The sequence below is a fragment of the Calonectris borealis genome, chromosome W (assembly GCF_964195595.1).
Source record: "Calonectris borealis chromosome W, bCalBor7.hap1.2, whole genome shotgun sequence".
Classification (NCBI taxonomy): domain Eukaryota; kingdom Metazoa; phylum Chordata; class Aves; order Procellariiformes; family Procellariidae; genus Calonectris; species Calonectris borealis.
This window is the reverse complement of record NC_134351.1, coordinates 31,779,964-31,792,619: the sequence shown is the minus strand read 5'-3', so window position 1 is coordinate 31,792,619 and position 12,656 is coordinate 31,779,964.

Here is a 12,656-nt window from a genome sequence, read left to right as displayed (position 1 = left end):
CCTCCCTTCTTCCCAGGCTCAACTTCACTCCCAACTCCTCTGCCTCCTCCCCCCCCCCAAGCGGCGCAGGGAGATGGGGAATGGAGGTTGCAGTCAGTTCATCATGCGTTGTCTCTGCCGCTCCTTCCTCCTCATGCTCTTTCCCTGCTCCACCGTGGGGTCCCTCCCACGGGAGACAGTCCTTCACGAACTTCTCCAACGTGGGTGTCCTGGTTTCGGCTGGGATAGAGTTAACTTGCTTTCTGGTGGCTGCGGAGGGGGGTGCTGTGTTTTGGGTTTGGTATGAGAGGAACGTTGATGGCCCATTGATGTTTTGGTTGTTGCTGGGTGGTGCTTGCACCGGGGACTTTTCGGCCTCCCATGCTCTGCCAGGTGCACGGGAAGCTGGCGGGGGGAGCCTAGCCGGGGCAGTTGACCCAGCTGGCCAATGGGGTATTCCATACCATGAGACGTCATGCTCAGTATAAAAACTTGGGGGGGGCTCTCACGTCTCGCGACGGGCGGGGCGTCAGTCGGCGGGTGGTGGGCAGTTGCATTGTGCATCGCCTGCTTTGTATATTCTATTATTGTTATCATTGTTATTATTACTGTTCTGCTTTGTTTTATTTCCATTATTAAACTGTTTTTATCTCAACCCGTGAGTTTTCCTACTTGTGCCCTCCCGATTCTCTCCCCCATCCTACCGGAGGGTGGGGGTGAGCGAGCAGCTGCGTGGTGTTTAGTTGTTGGCTAGGATTAAACCACGACAGTGGGTCCTTCCCACAGGCTGCAGTTCTTCACGAACTGCTCCAGCGTGGGTCCTTTCCATGGGGTGCAGTCCTTCAGGAACAGACTGCTCCAGGGTGGGTCCCCCACCGGGCCACAGTTCCTGCCAGCAAACCTGCTCCAGCGTGGGCTCCTCTCCACGGGCTGTAGTTCCTGCGGGGTGGGAGGGGTGGGTCCCAGGGGGGGCTCTGGTGAGATAAGTGAGGAGGTACATCCTTGAAACTAGATAAGAGCTACCAATTAACCCCATTGTTTAGAAAAGCCCAGCAAATTCCTCTAGAGTAGTCTGACCTATTCTGACCTATTCTAATTAGCATAGTAAAAACCTCACCCCCGGGCAGGAAAGCCCCCTACCCAACAAAGCCCCTTCCCCACTGAATATGCTCAGTAAAAAGAAAGGACACTGTGGCTTTAAGTGAAGACGAGGCATTACAAGAACCAACAGAAGCAAGGATGACTAAGTGTAGATGTAAAAAGTACTGATAACTGTTGCTCGGAATGTATAAAATGCTTACCGTGTGTTAACTGAGGTGTGCTAGCTTTGTGGAGTTACCACCTAGCACCCATCTCTGCGCAGACATGAAAGAAACAAATATCTCGGCTCTGTGTGTGAGATTGGCTTATTGCACACCAGGTAACGAACCCCGCTTGAGGGACAACACACTCTGCTGCAGCTTCCTTCAGGGCACATCCACCTGCTCTGGTGTGGGGTCCTCCACGGGCTGCAGGGTGGACATCTGCTCCACCGTGGACCTCCATGGGCTGCAGGGGGACAGCCTGTGTCTCCATGGTCTTCTCCATGGGCTGCAGGGGAATCTCTGCTCTGGCGCCTGGAGCACCTCCTCCCCCTCCTTCACCGACCTTGGTGTCTGCAGAGTTGTTTCTCTCACATATTCTCACTCCTCTCTCCCAGCTGCTGTTGCGCAGCAGTTTTTACCCTTTCTTAAATATGTTATCACAGAGGCGCTACCAACATCGCTGATTGGTTCAGCTTTGGCCAGCAGCAGGTCCATCTTGGAGCTGGCTCCGTCTGACATGGGGGCAGCTTCTGGCGTCTTCTCACAGAAGCCACCCCTGCAGCCCCCCTGCTACCAAAACCTTACACATAAACCCAATACATAGAGAAATCCACTTTAAAAAAAAAAAAAAAAGGATCCTTTCCCTTCCTTTCCCTTCGTAAATTATTACAAAAATTTACAAAGACCTGGTATTCCAGCAATAAGAATAAAAATACATACCAGAGTCTACAAGATATTCTTTATCTTGTAAGAGTAGCAACTACATTGCTACTAAAAATGTATTTAATCTGCACTTTCCTGAAATTATAGTGTTTTTTTCTTATTACCCAAGCCCATGAGCTTTCACACCCAAGCTTATCTTTGTCATTAGTTAATTCTGCTAACTTCAGTGGGTTTACTTGGATACATTAGGTTCACCTCATATGTAAGTACCTCCATGATCAAGACATTGTGTGACACATTACCAGGCAATATAACATGTAGATATCTTTTGATTTTTTTTTTCCCCATTGTTAAAAGAGCTAACAAAAAATAGCACGTTGACACTTGCATGTCTCTCAAGAGTTCTCAGAAGGCATCTAAACATTCAGGTTTTCAAAGCTTTGTATTGCCCAAAAGTATTAAGTTAATTTCTCCCGAGGCCACTAAAACAAACTAACACTCCCACTTTCACAGCTTTCCGGCCAACATCCTTTTATCTGCTGAAATGAAGTTTCATAACTTGCCTACTAAAGGCAAAAATTACTTCTGGTTATACCACTAATATCAGTGGAATTATGCTGGATTTGTGCCAGTGTCAATGAAAGCAGAATCAGGCTCAAGTCCTCAGTTTACAGGATTCTAACACATTTATACCCTGCTGTTTTCCTGTTTAAGAAATTGCAGCTTCAATAGCAATCTCTTATGACTTTGATTTCTGTATTACCATGTTTCAGTATTACATATGTAATTTCAAATAATCTTGTAGTTTACTGTCTCTGTGGGCTTCTATTTAGTGCTGTTTGCTTTTCCTCACAGATTTTCAAGTAAAATGATTTTAGCACAATCTTGTTGCTTTTGTAGAAGTGATATTCTGAAATATAGAAATGCAGTGCAAATATTTATAAGATTCCCTTTATGAGGCAGTCTTTTCTAAGTGCCTTCAAGGGTATCAGCATGTGTATAGGTATGTGGGAACTAGGACAGCTGTGCTAAGAATTCCTTGCAGGAGAGGGTAATGTAACTGCAGCCCTCCTTCATGAGATTTGTTTTAGAGAGCAGTTTTAAATTCAGCAAGGATTCCACAGAAAGAGAGCTTCTTGTAAGATCAGCTAAATTGTTGCATCTCTGCCCCTGACACACCATTTCTTTTCATTTTACAGGCAAAGCTGTCTGTCCCAGGTTGCTTGGCATTGCAGGTAACATTAATACCCATGCGTTTCCTCTTTCCTCTGTTAAGGCCTACAAGTTGGCTTCCATTATACAAGCTTTCATGGGGCTTTATTTACATTACTATATTTGGATGAAGGAACAAGTGGAATCATATATTAAACTGTCTTTATCTCAACCCATGAGTTTTCTCACTTTTACCCTTCCGATTCTCTCTCCCACCCCACTGCAGGAGGAGTGAGCAAGAGGATGTGTGGGGCTTAGCTGCCTACTGGGGTTAAACCACAACATTTCTATATCTGATATCTAGGATTTGCTTTTACTTCTTCCTAGACTCTGATAAGACCCACAATCTTGGCTCAGGTGAGGAACCATGGCACAGGTCTATCTAAAAAAGCATGTTTGCTAGCTATGCTGATATCAAAAGTGTAGGATAGAAAAAGGCATAATATGGCCAAGCCCTAGCATTCAAACAGAGATCTTACAAGGCATTGGTGATGTCCAGGGGCTTTATTCCCTGGGAAATAGAGGTCATACCAATAGGTAGATTGGCTGGTTAGGACAGTGAAGTGGTTGGAAGGGTGAGTAATCAGAACAGGAAGGGAAATGGAGAATTGCTAGAAAGTTTGGCACAGATGCAACTAAATAAATTTATTTTAATGCAAAACACTCTTCATGCCCACAAGAATAAATCATCCAGAGGAATTATTAGTTACAGAAATGTGAGTTAAACTTAAGTTGTAGTCTGGAACAGCATTATGTACACTGCTGTAAACCTCTCATATACACAAGCCCCTAACTTTTTTCATTAACATCTGCTTTATCCTGAGGCATGAAATCGCCATACATTTAATGGCAATACAATTAAGGGTAGGAGGTGATGTGGTAGTGCACAATTTCCCTACTCATACACAAAAACTCAGAAGCACCCTTTGTTAGGGAGAAGGGACAATTCTGTTTTCTTGTGCAGACATGACACGACCTAATCTCTCATCAGTTCTATAGGAAAAACAGATTTTAAATGAAGCAGCAGTAAGCTCAAAAGCCTAGATAGGCATGCACTAGTAAAGTCCCATACCCACTGCCAGCTCTAATTCAAATGGTTAACTTAAGCCTTGTCTGAAACTTGCCAACCTGACTTTATTCCTTTTCTAGTTGCTGACTATCAACCTACATGGATTTAGCCACAAGCCAGAACCCTTTGTCCTCTTGAGAGAAAACAGCTTCTGATTTACTGCAGCTTGTCTCACCAGCCCCAGAGGAAAACCCCTAGTCTCTAACCTTGAGAGCTTCATTGATCCTCCTCTTACCACCAAATGCAGAGGTACCTTTAGCTCGTAGCAGTCTTTCAGATGCAAGCTTCTTTTCTCAGAAAGCAAAGACTCTCAAAAAAACAACTGGACTATATCTAGATCATCTGCTTCCTCTTCTTTTTGAGGTACTATTAAATTGTTTTTTGTCTTAGTGTTATAAAAAGTAGTACATTCCAACACGTAGCCTCTATGATCTCTTGATGCAGGGACTGTGAATGTGCTTATTACTTGTGTATGTCAAGGAGGCTTCTTGGTTTATAAATTCATTCTAACCTTGTACGCTGAAACTTCTCATTAGTTGGGTTTTAGTATTTAACCTCCTCTAATTTTCCATTTACTGAGCTAATACTGACTAGAATCTGCTCCTGTTATAAATTCTGTGTATGTACTGCTGTTTGTATAGAAAAATTCTCAGAATAGAGGCCATAGCTTTGTGTATTCCTATTATATACCAATAGACATATTTCTCTAAATAGTTGCACCTTTCACAGTTATTCATATATACATATATAAAAAACAATGTGTAATCATTGATTATGAAGAAATTAATATCATTGTGTCGTGGTTTAATCTGGCAGGCAGCCAAATACCATGCAGCCACTTACTCACTCCCCCCGCCCCCCCAGTGGGACGGGGAGAGAATCGGAAGGGTAAGAGTGAGAAAAACTCGTGGGTTGAGACAAAGACAGTTTAATAGAACAGAAAAGGGAAAATAATAATAATAAATAATGATAGAATATACAAAATGAGTGATGCACAATGCAATTGCTCACCACCCGTGCTGACCGATAACCAAGTAGCAATCGCTACTTCCTGGATCACGCCTACCGTTCATATACTGAGCATGACGTCACATGGTATGGAATACCCCATTAGCCAGCTGGGCTGGCTGTCCTGATTATGTTCCCTCCCATCTCGTGTACCTAGCTCAGTCAGTAGGCATGGGAGCTGTCCTTGGACTAGGAGGGTACTTAGCAACAACTGAAAACATCAGTGTGTTATCAACATTCTCCTCATAATAAATCCAAAACACAGCACTAGGAAGAAATTTAACCCTATCCCAGCCGAAACCGGGACACATTGCAAATTGCATTACCTCACAGAAAGTAGCAAAGACATTCCTAGACTCATATTCCTATTCTTTACTTTATGACTGTGGAACTGATTTTAAAGTCAGTAAAAGAAATGCAACTGACTTAAAAGAATTTATTTCATACAAACAAATACTATCATAAGCAAGAAATAGAATAGTAACAGAAATAGAAATAAATAGAAAATCTGAAAAAAGTATACATTTATATTAAGAGATGTTGTGGTTTAACCCGGCAGGCAGCCAAACACCACACAGCCGCTTGCTCACTCCTCCCCCCCACCCCCCACCCCAGTGGGATGGGGGAGAGAATCGGAAAAAAAAAAGTAAAATTTGTGGATTGAGACAAAGACAGTTTAATAGAATGGAAAAGGAAGGGGAAAAAAAATAATAATGGTAAAATATACAAAATGAGTGATGCACAATGCAATTGCTCACCACCCGCTGACCGATAACCAAGTAGTGATCGCTACTTCCTGGACCACGCCTCCTATTTATATGCTGAGCATGATGCCACATGGTATGGCATACCCCGTTGGCCAGTTGGGTTAGCTGTCCTGGCTATGCTCCCTCCCAGCTTCTTTGTGCACCTGGCAGAGCATGGGAAGCTGAAAAGTCCTTGACTAGCAGGGTACTTAGCAACAACTAAAAACATCAGTGTGTTATCAACATTCTTCTCCTACTAAATCCAAAACACAGCACTAGGAAGAAATTTAACTCTATCCCAGCCGAAACCAGGACAACAGATTATAAGGTCAGAAAAGTTATGAGTCTGGGCAATTACATAACATAGGCCATAGAATTTCGCCTAGCAATTCCTGCAACTAGATTAATTCACTGTCTTAATTAAGCATATCTACCTCCTTGTATCCTGTAAAGGAAATAACTAAAAATTGGTTTTAGCACACTGGATTTTAACATTTTGTTTCTTCTTTCTACTTTAGAAACATTTCATAACTGAAAAAATTATCCTAGGATGGAGGACATATAGGAACTAACCTGTAGGTAGAAAAACTGGACACCTAAATTATCCCAGTGTAATACTTGAAGGAACTTGTTTCATGGGAGTATAAACATACCCATATGGGAATAGGAATCTTCATATACAGAATGGATACTTTAGATGTGTAAATATGACCTTACACACAGTTACCAATTTTGCAAATACATTTTGTATACCTAACATGCAAATATTGGTTTCTGTACATTCAGTAGGTGTATACACAAATTTTGTTGGCACCATGTAAGTAGCCATCTTTAAAAATTACTGGCTGTATACAGATTTGATGTCCATGAAATTAGATCATGTTACATGAAACAGTATTTCCTTTCCTGATTTTTCAGTTTTCAGTGACACTGTTCATGAAGATTTTCATTTTTAAATGCCAGATCAAGTAAGCGATGCTTAAAAAAAATAACACAACTGTTCAGAATGTCTATAAATAGAGTTGCTTAATACATATAGGCTCAGGAGAGAATCCATACTGGCTTTATGTGCATATTTCAAAGCATAAGTTATAAATATAGACAAGTATAAATAGACAGGTCTCTCTCACATTTAAATATATGCAATAATAGGGAATGGAAATTAAAGAACTGTGAATTAAGACTGACAGAGCATTCATGTAACACTTCTTTCTGTGCCACTGGAGTTAAGGGGGTGTTTTGCCACTGCCTTTCAGGGACATAAGCTTCAGCTCTCAGAAAAAAATACTGGTGCTGCTTAATGAACTATTATATACTAAAAGAAGACAGTCGGTCCAACTGTCAAATAGGATCCCGATGAGGACCAAGACATAGGAAAAATCGCAAGCACTTTTTCAAAGCAAATAAAAGAAATGTTCTTAAGTGTGCTTTTGTTTGCTGTTTGTTACTATTATTTGACTACCACACAATATTATATGAAAAGAATATTCCCAGTTGCCTCCTGTGTGCTAAGATAATATGCTACCACCTCTGTGACCGAAACTTATCTCTATATCATTTTTCATCTATAACAATGTGGTGGGTTGGCCCTGGCTAGCAGCCAAGCATCCACACAGCCGCTCGCTTACTCCCCGCCCCAGCAGAATGGGGGATAAAATAGGAAGAACAAGAGCGAGAAAACTCATGGGTCGAAATACAGACAGGGAAATAACTCACCAATTACTGATGTGGGTAAAACAGACTCGACTTGGGGAATTTAACTTAATTTATTGCCAATTAACATAAACATCTAATTACTGATTCAGGTATTGGGAAACAAAGACGACAAACATTTAAACACTTAGGGAAAACACCTCTCCTCCTGTTCTGCACTGGAGTGGTGGGGGGGATGAGGAGGGAGAGAGACGATGCAGGGTTCTTTCTGGATCTCAATAAGAAAGGCCCAACAACAAATGGCTTAATAAGATAACTGCTTTAATAAGATAGAAGAAGAAGAGGAATGTAGATAATGAGTAAATCTTACATCCCTTCAGATGTTGGGAACCCTGCGTTCGTGCAGCATCGGACGGAGCCCGGATGGATTTTCCCACGGCACTCTGGTCAGAGCAGATCCTATCAGTGAAGAGAAGCTCTTCCTTTTGATTATTCAACCTAATATATAATTTCCTTACAAGAAAACAACTCTTTTCCTAAAGGATGTTCACATGAGAGCTTCTTGCTGCACTTTTAGAAAAAGGCAAGGCCACGCAGGTGGCGTAATCACCGGTACCAAGTGGGAGCTTCCTGGTAGGCTCCTCTGTTACAATGAGCTGGCTGAGTTTATCCTTCGGCCAAGGAACCTGTGCAGCACAACACAGGCCTGAAGTCCAAGCTGTACATGTAGCACAGCACAGCACAGGCCTGGGCCTACTCAGGTTAACTGTTATGTGGATCACTAACTCCTAAATGTGCAAGGGTCTCCGCTCAGGATCACTATATTCCACCCCTTGATCCACATACAGTTTACCTTTCCCAAAGATATACTGACGTGCGGAAAACAGACTCCACAACCTAGAAGGTTATAAAGTAGGTATGTTTATTCAGCGCTGGGCAGCACGGGGGGTCACCCCACCACAATCACGCGCGCCAGGGTACTTAACTTACAGGGGTTATATGCAATCAATATATACATATTCATTACATTCCTTAGAAAAGGCGGTCTTATGGTAATGAGTTCCTGAAAGTCATTTACATAGTCCAAGCATGCGCAGTAAAATTAGGGTTAGGGTCTTTTCCTTCTCCGGTGGTCGTCCATAGTCTTCTTCACTGTGTCCATTAGTTGAACTCTGGGCTTCCTTTGTCTATATATGGTCACTTAATTAACTCATCAGTTCCTCGACTCTTGGAATGTAAGGAGGCATCGGGTTATCTTGTCCTTTAACACTTATCCCTTCACAGTTGTTCATTGTTAGTGATTTACATAGGACACTTATCTTGTCACAGCTGTTACATAGGAGGCCTAACAAGCCAGCTCAAGGTCTATCCTCTCTTATCAAGTGGGAGGATGAGCCACAGTAAAGTCTCAGTCAGGAATTGTTAGTTAGTTTAGTAATTCAAGGACCTTAGGCTAGACAATGGCTCTGCTATTAACCCTTAAGTGTTAGTTCCCTCTATCAATACTATAAGTTTCAGATTATATCAATAACAGACAAGCTTCTCAAGCCCCAAATACAAGGCCCAATAGAGCAGACATGGCCTGTTCAAGATCTAACTCCTTGAATACAATGTCTTGCACAAGGCTCCCAATACACTCCACCCCTTCTCGATCATGGTCCTGCCTGCTGTCTATTGAAGAGCCATTTTGTTATGGATATTAACAAGCTGCTTAGTAATACAAATAATACAGTTATACAGGGTAATCACAACAATAGTAAGCAACACTGTAGTTGAAAGCAGTACAACAATAGGGTGCATGATCAAATGTATAACAGCATTAGCATTGGGACTTATTTCCTTAAAGATATCCCACCATCTAGCTTTTGCAACATTATAAAAATGTTTGGTCTTTTGTATAATTTGTTTATTTTGATGGAGCATGGATATTTCAATTTTATCATGTTCACTGAAATAGTTGTGGCATCGTTTGTCCAATACAGTATGATACCACCTTTTACTTGCTGTAAGGTCCATATCCCCAGTTCTCCATCACCTTCACAATACAGGTGTAAGCATTGACCTCAAGACCCTTTTAGGCACTTGTACTGGTTTTGGCTGGGATAGAGTTAATTTTCTTCATAGTAGCTTGTATGGTGCTATGTTTTGGCTAGTTCACGAATTTTCAGATTTGTCAGTTAATTAAAACATAATACTGACACCTCCAAGTCAGTACTGACCAAGCCTGTTTACGACCATACGGTATAGCGCTTTGAGAACAAGCCAGCACAAGTGTAGCTGCATTCGACTGTGCTATGTCTGAACTAATAAGCCCGATCTCTCAAATGTTTTGCTTTTGTCAATATATTTTGCCAGATACAAGGTGACAGTTATTGAGGAGTAACAATTACAATAATAAAATCTAAATATAAGAACCAGTAAAGTTTTCATTATCTCTCTCTATTTTTAAAACATCTACTGCAGGAGGTTTATGTGAAGTGCTAGGACATCAGTCTAAACTTAGCACATAAAATGGGTCTGACAATCAAACCACAGTGGCTTTTCTAAAAAGCAAAATCCTGCAAAGTAGTAAAAAGCCGTAGCATGGCCATCGATTAATGTGTATTTTCACAGGCACATATAGAAATTATAGAAAAGTATTTGGGCACAGGAAAATAAAGTAATTAAGACAATTTGAGTATGTTGACACACTACTTAATTGTTTTTGTTTTACACAATATTTTTTTTTGCACTCTCTTGTGCTATATATACTCTTAAAGGTATTAGCCTTTCCAGATACATTTTCACAGCACTTAGGATTCAGGAAAAAAATATTGTCTGCTTTGTTGCTATAGCTGTATTTTTTGAAGGTCTGAGAGAACAAAAAGTTGGGCACTGACTTAACAAGCAAAGATCAGCAGCAAACAAAGCTTCTTACTCTCAGTATGGGCCAAGGTGTGGCCATGAGGCTGTGCAATGCCTCCAAACAGACTGCTACTGAATGGTGGTGTTCTTGCATAAAATGGCTGGTTTTGAATAATTCACTTACTGATATACTATATTTTATATCATCACTCAATATGAATATTCATTCAGATGAATATAGTATGTTTCCATAGGCATGTCAGAAACAACCATTTTAAATCTCAGGAAGACAGCAAACTGTCTAAAACTAGAAATGTAACAAACTGAAAAATACATTACAAATGCACAGTATTTCAAAAATTCAGTGGTAATGTGGGAATAATTAAGGGTAAGAACATAGAATCATAGAGTCATAGAATCATTAAGGTTGGAAAAGACCTCTAAGATCATTGAGTCCAACCGTCAACCCAACACCACCATACCCACTACACCATGTCCCTAAGCGCCTCATCTACACGTCTTTTAAATACCTCCAGGGATGGTGACTCAACCACTTCCCTGGGCAGCCTGTTCCAAGGCTTGACCACTCTTCCAGTAAAGAAATTTTTCCTAATGTCCAGTCTAAACCTCCCTTGGTGCAACTTGAGGCCATTTCCTCTCGTCCTATCGCTAGTTACTTGGGAGAAGAGACCAACACCCACCTCGCTACAACCTCCTTTCAGGTAGTTGTAGAGCACGATAAGGTCCCCCCCTCAGCCTCCTCTTCTCCAGACTAAACAGTCCCAGTTCCCTCAGCCGCTCCTCATAAGACTTGTGCTCCAGGCCCTTCACCAGCTTCGTTGCCCTTCTCTGGACACGCTCCAGCACCTCCATGTCCTTCTTGTACTGAGGGGCCCAAAACGGAACACAGTATTCGAGGTGCGGCCTCACCAGTGCCGAGTAGAGGGGCACGATCACCTCCCTGCTCCTGCTGGCCACACTATTCCTAATACAGGCCAGGATGCCGTTGGCCTTCTTGGCCACCTGGGCACACTGCCGGCTCATGTTCAGCTGGCTGTCAACCAGCACCCCCAGGTCCTTTTCCTCTGGGCAGCTTTCCAGCCACTCTTCCCCAAGCCTGTAGCATTGCAGGCACATGTACACTGGCATCAGTGTATTACACTCAAATGAAAGAAATGGATTTTAAAAAGTCAACAGTAAAATAATTACTCTTTGATTAAACTGGTAATCTCTGTACAACATTTAAATGGTATGTCACAGAAATTTCATGCTTTCCAAAGCCAGTTCTCAATAAAACTGCAGCACAACAGGTTCTGAGCAAATCTGCCAAGATGTTCAAGTAATAAAGGTAGGAAAAGAATTTTCGCTGATATTCAGGACTGGGTAAAAGTATGGCCACACTCAGATCAGTGAGTGACAAGATTTGTCCGGAAGGAAACATTTTGAGCCTCAGTGTTCTAACTAACATAAGGATTAAGACTCAAAGTGTTGTGCTGAGGCTGAGTATCAAACTGTAATATCAATTTGTTCCTGAGAGAAAACTATGGGGATTACAGTTTTTAATTTGTGCTTAATGCAACTGAACTCCAGTTTACATTTAAGCACTGATTTGAAGGGACATCAAACTATAAGTGAACAACGTCAATAGGAACAAATTTTATGGAAGAGTTTGGAGTTTGACAGAGATCATTTCTCATGTAACAAAGATGTTCTTGAAAATCAATAATAAATTAGAAGTAATTTAACAAAAATACCATTTGAAAACTGTTGAGATTTTAAAACGGAGATAATTTAAGAATAGGCTCATCATTAACCATACATTAACCAACAAATGTTTCTAATTTGTACCACGAAAATGGAAGAATTGACAACACAGACCTAAAATTAAATATGCAGGCAGTAAGGATAGCTGTTCAACGATTACCTTATGATAACTGTTACCATAAGTCAGTGAAATAAGAACTCTCTAAGACTCATTTTGGAGTTTTAGAAAGCAGACATTCTTTAATGCGGCGCCGGGCGCACAGGGGATCGCTCCACCTAGTGTGCGCCGAATTATTTAACTACAAGAATTATATTCACTCAAAATATACATATTCATTACATTTCCGAGAAATAATCTAAATATTCATGTTATTTCCCGGAATTAATTAACATATGCAAAAGTCTTTGATGCAT